Raw genomic sequence first — 9,636 nt, 5'->3', positions numbered from 1 at the left:
TGAACACATGACTCCCACGAATGCCCAAAAAACAAAGAGGATCCCAGCAGCAAAAAGTATGGGGGCTGTCCAGTCTACAAGGAACTGAAAAGTCGTACACACCAAAGAGTGACCACTGCTCGCTCACACATTACACCTATGAAATCTAAGCGTGATGTCTTCCCCCCTACAGTCGTGAAACCTTCAGCTTATAATGAGTTCACCGACAAACGCGAAAGCTTTGCAGCTGCTCTAAAAATGGTCCTGAAAAGCACCGCCCCCACCAAGCCACGGTCATTAGTTTCCCCTCACCAACCAGGAGAACAGTCTACGAACAAATTTGAAGCAATGATATGTAATCTTAAACAAAGTATGATGGATTTCATATCATTCATGCAGACAACTATACAAGATCTTGTGCGAAGGCTCCACTCCATGGCTCCACTTCGTATATCACTGTGGAACGCCAACGGCGTCTCACAGCGCAAACTTGAGTTAGCTCAATTCCTTAATAACAACCATATCGATGTAATGTTACTCGCAGAAACCCATCTTACAAATAAATACAATTTCCAAATTCGAGACTACTTCTTCTACAACACGAATCACCCAGTCGGGAAAGCACACGGAGGCACCGGGATTCTGATTAGAAAACGCATTAAGCACTGCTTCCACAATAGTTTCGCCACTAACTACATGCAAGCTACATCTATAGAGGTGCAGATGGACCACCGTTCCCTAAAGCTTACCGCCGTATACTGTCCTCCTCGGTTTACAATATCCGAATCCCAATTCATGGACTACTTCAACTCTCTGAGCGAATAATTTATAGCAGCAGGAGACTTTAATGCCAAGCATACGCACTGGGGATCTCGTCTGGTGACTCCAAAGGTAAGGCAGTTGTACAACGCAATAATAAAACCAAGCAACAAGCTAGACTGTGTGTCACCTGGGACACCTACATATTGGCCAACAGATCCCAGAAAATTTCCAGACTTGATACACTTTGCAGTCACAAAAAACATTCCACGCAACCTGATAAGCGCCAACTCCTTACCAGATCTATCGTCTGACCACTCGCCTGTACTCCTCCAACTAAATCTACATCCAGTTGCGGTAGATAAACCATTCAGACTAACAACAAATAAAACCAACTGGCTTAAGTACAAAAAATATGTCAGTTCGCACATCGAATTGAATCCACGTTTGAATGACGAAGATGATATCAACTTATCCACAAACGCCCTTGAATCCGTTTTGGTCGCAGCAGCTCGCATGTCAACCCTACAAAAGCAAGAAACCTCGTACAATCATAGATACACGAACGTTGAAATATAACAGCTTGTTTAAGCAAAGCGACGCTCACGGCGAGATTGGCAAAACAAAGATTAAAAGATGCTACACGATGAGTCATAGCTGCACTCCGTCAAGAAGAAGAAAGGTCCCAAAAACATTTCATTGAGCAGTTATCCCCAACGAGCTCCAAGTTCCCACTTTGGAGAGCACACTCATCACTCAGCGCACCAATAGAACCTGCAATACCAATTAGGACATCCACAGGCAACTGGGCGCGCAGCGACGAAGAAAGAGCCGAGAGATTTGCAGAACATATAAAGATCAGTTTAACCGCTTCTTGATGATGCGCTTCTCAGCGACTGAATAACCAAAAACGTTCAGAGATAATTTGAGCGTAAGAATGAACGTAAGAATGAGAGTAAGAATCTCTCTGGGGCCTCCGGGGGCCTGTCGCAAGAAATTGTTGCGTCCATTTTCGTTGTATGAAATAAGAAGTTTATGTGTTGTATGGTTAGTGATCATATATGATCGTAAGATGTAATGCTGCCATGTCCGATGATTACATCATCAGTGCCGGAGTTCCTCAAGGCAGCGTGTTAGGACCAACACACTACCTTATCTACACTGCGGATATCCCAACGAGCACGCAACTCACCACATCCACTTTTGCTGATGACACAGCGATCCTAAGCCGATCGAGATGCCCCAAGCAAGCAACGGCGCAACTTGCTAAACACCTGGTGGCAGTGGAGAAATGGCTATCCGACTGGCGAATCAAAGTTAACGAACAAAAATGCAAACACGTAACATTCACACTTAACAGGCAAGACTGCCCCCCACTTATTCTAAACAACACAGTGGTTCCGATAGCGAATGAAGTAACATACGCCAAGATTTACACCTCGGCAGCAGTGTGAATATAATGCAAAGAACTCAATCAAAAATTTTCAGAACCATCACCGGGGCACCGTGGTACGTTCGGAATGCAAACATTCACAGGGACCTTGACATACCACTCGTCAGAGAAGAGATAGCACAAATCACAACAAAGTACTGCAACAGGCTATCAGTAAATCCAAATCATCTCGCGAGAGCCTCACGCGAGTTTCTAGCAGTCCCCGCCTACACCGCAACGACCTTCCAATCCAGCGCTAATTATTAGGTACATGGTCCTATTGCTGTTAGATTATTTTAAGATTTGCAACCTTATTGTTAGACTCATAAAGAGAAGATCCAATAAATAAAATCAAGCTTAAAAAAAAAAGTATGAATCTTAGTTTGGAGTATCGTTTGTTTATTTATATGCAACAATCGCATTCGATATATTTTACACTAGTTGTTCGAAAATTACTACTCCTCCACTTTATTGCTTAGTTTTGAGCCATCTGTGTAAAAGTTTTTTGCATTATCAGTGCCCAGGATTTCGGAACGTTGTTTTTTGTGCGTTCGACACGGGCCAAGTGCGCTTCCCTGAACTCCAGCTTCGATGATGTAGTCGCCCGAAGTAGCTGCGTTGCATCTCACTGAGATCTCTCACTGCATCTCTCTCCCTATTGTAGAGGTAAGATTCCAGTAGCTTGTGGGTGTATTTTGGAAAATACGTTTTAATTTTGTGCATGAGACATAAGCCAGACTCGTCGAAAGCTTGAGGTACGTCAAGAAAAATAGCGCTACAGTATTCTCGCTGTTCGAAAGCTGAGCGTATTTCGGTTAATCTGTTCACTTGCTCGATGGTTCCGTGGTTTCTTCGGAAGCCAAATTGGTGTGCCGGGATAATTTTGCAAGCTTCCAGATGTGGTGTTATTCGAGTTAGCAAGCATTTTCCAAACAATTTAGACATAAAAGATAGAAGGCTTATTGATCTGTACGATGACGGTGTTGTGTGGTCTTCGGTTTTCAGGCTTCGGTATCATTATAATGATGGATTTCTTCAATTTTTTTTGGGAAATAGCCAAGATTAATGATACCATTAAATAGTTTGCAGACGACCTCTATAGCCCATTTTGGAAGTTCGATCAGCATCTTTGCCGTCAGTAAATCACCACCGGGAGCCTTTTTTGGTTGTAGCCCTCTTATGACTTTTTCGATTTCGTTCGGCCGGAATGAAGGTGCAGTTGACTGAGGGGTAGCCTCTGGCTGAATGACTGTCAGGAGGAAAGAATTTGAGGCAGGGTTCGCTGGAAGACACTTTGGAGATGTGTAGCGAATGTTTCAGCTCGGTCTTCGTCGCTGCGAACCCAGCAAGAGTTTCTTATCGGGGTGGTCGTTTCGATTGGGGCGCTAAGATTTGGGTGGGCCCTCCACAGGGGATACTTTGTTCTTGTTGGTGAAAGATTCTGGATGTACCTCAGCTGTGACTTTTCTTCTTGTTGGTGAAGAGCCTGGTTGAGTGATCGGGTTGTTTCTCCGGTGGCCGGTGGTCCTCCTCCTCCGTTCTGGCTTTGCCCACCGGGATGGAGCACCCGGAGGACCCTCCTCGTGGCCTGGAGCCGCCGGACATCCCAACCTGGCATGTCCAGTAACTCCAGGTCACTCCATGTCGTCTGAGTTTAGGAACAAAACGAGAAATGCCGGCTGGTGTCCGCCGCTGCCTTTTTATAGGCCTGCCGCCGGGAATAGATCCGTTCTTACGGTTCTTGTGTCCCTTTCTATGCTCCCGTTGTGGAGCATGTTTCTCCGTTTTTTCGTGTATAATAATTCTGTACTTTTAGTACATCTTCAATAGGAATGTACAAGTTCAATAGGCAGATAATATATGGACTGATCTTTCGGGACGCACTTCGTCAGTCAGTTTACAACAGTTAACTAGGTCGGTAATACTTAACAACTCTGAGTTACAGCTGCAATTATGGACCACCGGAGTTCCGTGGTTGTGTATGTGTTCTGCCGTTTTTTTTGTTTGTTGCCCTTATTGGTGATTGTACATTCTCCTCTTTTTTTTCCTTCACTACGCCCGCGGTGCCGATTCCTCCACCTGGGTTTATAGCCCACTTACGTGGTCTCTCTTCTCTTTCTTCTTAGTGCTCCCGTGACGTAGAATGGCGATCACCGGCGAAATGAAATTCGTCACTATGTATGGTCCGTCGTATCTCGGCGCTAGTTTCGGCTCCTACTCGGTCCACGAACTCGAGAGGATCTCCTGTTCCGTCGAATCGGAACGACCACTCTCGGACTTGTTTCGCCACTTTCGCATAGTCCACCTGTACCGGGACTGGCTTCCGCACTTGTGGCTCCATGCTCCTTATGCTTTTCATTTCCGGCACTGCCAGACTTTGAATGAGCTTTTCCGACTCGCTCACCGCTCTCTGCCTCGGCGTGGACCTCTGGGCGAATTTCTCCTCGAATCCACGCGCGACCGCCATCACTTCGTCGTCCTTTGTCTCGTCGACTCACCTTGAACAAGTGCCCTCATGATCTCAACGGTTCCATCCGCTGGGAGACCGAGCTCTCTGCACACTTCGCACAACTTCTCTTTGCGAAGCGCGTAAATCAGATTTATCTTCCCCATCTTGGACCCCATCTGTGTTACTCCTAGACTCTAAAGCAATCACGTAGTTTGGGTGCCAGGTGTAACGAACTGTTTCTGCTATTGTTTGTTCGCAACAAATGCCGCGACTAGCTCACAGAGTTTGGGGTACGTTCCACCGAATTTATAGATTCGACGCGATTGGTATACCTCGTTTTGAATACAAATCCCCTTTATTATGCTAAATTTACAAAAAGGGTGAATCTCACCGGCCGCTTGGCTCAGTTGATCGACCGCTCGTCCTCCCGTCGATCCCCGATCCCCGCTCCGGGTCAGTGCCAATACACACACCCTCCCAAAGCTTGCGCCCCGCAGGTCGTGTGGTCTTGGTTCCTGGCGCCGAAACGGCTCACGGTTCCCTTCGTTTGGACTCATTGACTCTGGTTGCGGGGCCTGGGTTGTTGCTGTTGTTTTCTTCGCTGCTCTTCTGCTGCCGCTGCTCGTCTGTCGCCGCCGCTCCCTCGTCGCCGCTGCTCCTCTGACGCTGCTGCTCCCTTGTCGCCGCTGCTCCTCTGTTGCGGGTGCCGTGGACCTTGGGTATCGTTGGCTCACCGGGAATGCCCTTTCGCCGTGGCCGGCACCTAATCCGTGTTAACAGTCTCCAGTCGGATCTTGACAATTTTCCAAAATGGTGTTTAGCTAATGACTTAGTACTTAACGGATCAAAATGCAAACTTATGTCTTTTTATCGTACTAGTCCTCACCAGGCTTCGTACAATCTCTCTGGGATTGCCTTAGAAAAATTAACTCAGGTTAATGATCTTGGGGTCCTCTTAGACATAAAACTTAAATTTTCCGACAATATTTCTTCAATGGTTAATAAGGCTAAAGGTGTTGTCGGTTTTATTAAAAGATGGGCAAAGGAATTTAACGACCCTTACATTACTAAAAGCTTATTTATATCCTTGGTCCGCCCGATACTGGAGTACGGTTCATGTGTCTGGTGTCCCCAATACGGTGTTCATCAAGACCGCATAGAATCCGTACAAAAAAACTTCTTATTATTTGCTCTTAGGGGACTTAACTGGAACGCAAATCTTCACCTACCTTCGTATAATAGTAGACTCCTACTAATAAACTTACCCTCCTTAAAAAACCGTAGAACAATGCTGGGTGTCGTTATCCTACAGAACCTTATTAATGGCTACATCACCATCACTTACTAACACGCTTACAGTTTAACGTTCCGAATAGAAGGACCAGAAACTTTAGTCCTTTATTCTTAAGCCATTGTAGATCGACATATGCACAGCATGATCCCATTAGGATTTTATGTTCAAACTAAAATGGTCTGTATAATATTATTTCTCTTTCCTCCCAGTCAAATTTGAAAACCTCCATTTTAAATTACCTACAAGAACATACTAATTCTTCCTCGTTTTCTTTATAATCCTTCTATTTAAACTTATATACTATACTCATTATACTAACTCGAATTTATTCCCGCGATTCGAGCCGTACGTTATGCGGCAGGCGCCCCTCGGTCGGTTGGGCGGGAGGTGGGCTGTACGTATGCAGTGGGAACCGCGCGATAAAAAACAGACCGATCGGCGTGTTAACAGACCCAGGCATACGCCGGGCTGGATATGCTTTTCGCTGCTTAGCGGCCGGATCAGGGCACGAAGGGCCTACCTACCCCGCAGGACACACCCCTGGTCGCGTTCGTCACTCGCCTCCAAACACCTGCGTGCATACGCCCCGCAGGATCTATGGCAGGCCAGAGGTTTAGGCGTCGCTTCTCCTTTAACTCCAGGTGATACGCTGTGCATAAGTCCCAGCGCCTGGATCAGGATTCTAATGACTTCCCCTGGGTGTCCCTGCTTGGTTTCACTGTTGGGCTTGAGTTCCCGAGCTGGCCATCCCTTGCTTCACAGGATCACACCTGGACTTATTGATCAGGAACCGACAAGGCGTACGCCAGGCCGATCCGTCGCTATCGCCAGGATACTTGTCGTGTCCGGGAATAACCTAACCCGACTCGATTTACCCTTGGGCTTCGGTTCCGCCGCGGATCCTTGATCCTGTTCCCACTTGCTCCTGACTTCTACTGTTTGACTGACTCGCGTACCGCAGCCGGACTTACACACAGGGGGTCCTTTAGCTACTGATCGCAGATCCTTCGCACTCGCTTTAAATACCGCACTTGAGACTGTCGGACTTACCCACAGGAGGTCCTTCAGCCTATACTCCTAATTCCTCCAAGGAAACTTTCCCGCTTGAATGTCAGACTTACCCACGGGGGGTCTTTCACTCAACTCTTCCAGCTTCCCTAGAAGACTCGGTCCCGATTTACTGCAGGGCCCTCCTTATATGGTGCCAGAGGCGCCCGTTAATCCTTGCAAATCTCGCTTCCTGCCGTTAATCCTTCGCTCCTCTACTTTCACCGTTAGCTTTCTCCAATTCCAGCCGCATTTCTATCGGCGGGCTTTCTTTACTTGCCCCCCTGTTTGCCCCGCTTCGGCCTCCGATCCATATTCTTATTGTGTAGGTCCATCGTCCAGATATCCGCGCTCCCCCGTGTTTTCCGCATTCTTCTAAACGCAGCTGCCCAGTCGCGGCCGCTTCGTTCCCCGCCTTCCCCGCTCTCTCCTATCACCTTCGAGATCTAATCTCCTCACAGTTTTCTTCACAATTGCTTCAATGGTTGCCTCATTTTGGACCTTATAATTGCTAACACAATTGTTTTTGATTTTATTACTTTAACAGCTAGCTCTTTAAAAGTTCCTTTTGTTAAGTTTACTAATTTCAACGCCGTTACGTATCTTTTAACGTTACGTATCTTCCCAAAGTGCATGCGCTACAAAAGAACAAAAAAGAGCATGCGAATCTGGGAGAAACAAAGAATATGGAACAGCTGATAACGGGCAATTAGTGGACCGCTGCGGCTAGTTACACTGAGAGAATTAAATAGAAATAATTATGATATTTGATGCTGGCACAAGTCCCAACAGTGAGTTTATTATAATTTTGTTTTTTGACTCTAAGCCTAACTCTGACTCTTCTCTATTCGTTTGACCACCTACCAAACCACCAGCTGGTTTTTTTTATTTCAGTTTATCATCAGTTCCAACTGTTATAGAAGTATTAAGTATAGTCGGGACTGATATGTCTAAATAGAATTTTTGCTTAATCAATATTAAATTTGCTTCGAAGTCCAATTAAAAATTTTGATAGTATGGACCAATGATTTAGTTTTTCATTCTGGCCATGTATTAAAATACGTGCTTTATTAAAGCCCTTTACTAATATTTCCGCATGTTTCTTATCGGTATTCTTTTGAATTGGCCTATTTTGGGTTAATGATTTATATGGTTTACCAAAGTCAATTTTTACTTAAGTTAGGTCTTTATATAATTCTTTCTATTCCATAATAGTTACATCTAGATATCTTTAATTTAGCCACATTTGAGATATGTGTTTTATTTTATTTGCCTGGCTCATGCATATACCTCTTTTTAATGTAAATATTATGCATCTTTTTTTAATTTTTATTAAATTTGCCTAATGAATTTTTAAACACATGTTTTACAGATTTCCTATCATTGCCTCGCATAGATTTACGGGCTATACTTCTAATTAGGGAAAAAATGTTTCGTTCCATTTTACATCCGAAGCGCCGGAGTGCATCCGTTCAATTACAGTGCTCCGGAGTAACAGTGTGTATAATAAAGGAATAAGCTCAATGGAAGGGCACACTGTTATTCCGGAGCGCTCGCAAAGTTGAATTGACCTTTTTTGGGAAAAGCGTTACAACTTCAACAATTTTCATAATTTTTAATAAAATTAAACAAATTTTTTAATGAAAAATTATTTATAGTTTTAATGTTTGCTGTGAGTTCCAGAGTTTGGCTTTCCTAGCCGGAGGCTTTCGTTAAAAAAATCAAGCTCTTCTTTAAGCTTTTGTGTCGTTGCCTATGTGGGTGGAGTTTTCAAAGTGTATAATAGCCACTTAATGTGCGCTTTGTACACGAAAGCTTTGCAGCTGCTCTAAAAATGGTCCTGAAAAGCACCGCCCCCACCAAGCCACGGTCATTAGTTTCCCCTCACCAACCAGGAGAACAGTCTACGAACAAATTTGAAGCAATGATATGTAATCTTAAACAAAGTATGATGGATTTCATATCATTCATGCAGACAACTATACAAGATCTTGTGCGAAGGCTCCACTCCATGGCTCCACTTCGTATATCACTGTGGAACGCCAACGGCGTCTCACAGCGCAAACTTGAGTTAGCTCAATTCCTTAATAACAACCATATCGATGTAATGTTACTCGCAGAAACCCATCTTACAAATAAATACAATTTCCAAATTCGAGACTACTTCTTCTACAACACGAATCACCCAGTCGGGAAAGCACACGGAGGCACCGGGATTCTGATTAGAAAACGCATTAAGCACTGCTTCCACAATAGTTTCGCCACTAACTACATGCAAGCTACATCTATAGAGGTGCAGATGGACCACCGTTCCCTAAAGCTTACCGCCGTATACTGTCCTCCTCGGTTTACAATATCCGAATCCCAATTCATGGACTACTTCAACTCTCTGAGCGAATAATTTATAGCAGCAGGAGACTTTAATGCCAAGCATACGCACTGGGGATCTCGTCTGGTGACTCCAAAGGTAAGGCAGTTGTACAACGCAATAATAAAACCAAGCAACAAGCTAGACTGTGTGTCACCTGGGACACCTACATATTGGCCAACAGATCCCAGAAAATTTCCAGACTTGATACACTTTGCAGTCACAAAAAACATTCCACGCAACCTGATAAGCGCAAACTCCTTACCAGATCTATCGTCTGACCACTCGCCTGTACTCCTCCAACTAAA

This window comes from Drosophila ananassae, unplaced genomic scaffold (assembly GCF_017639315.1).
Source record: "Drosophila ananassae strain 14024-0371.13 unplaced genomic scaffold, ASM1763931v2 tig00000091, whole genome shotgun sequence".
Taxonomy (NCBI): domain Eukaryota; kingdom Metazoa; phylum Arthropoda; class Insecta; order Diptera; family Drosophilidae; genus Drosophila; species Drosophila ananassae.
The sequence above is the reverse complement of the archived record's forward strand: the minus strand, read 5'-3'. Positions refer to the sequence as shown.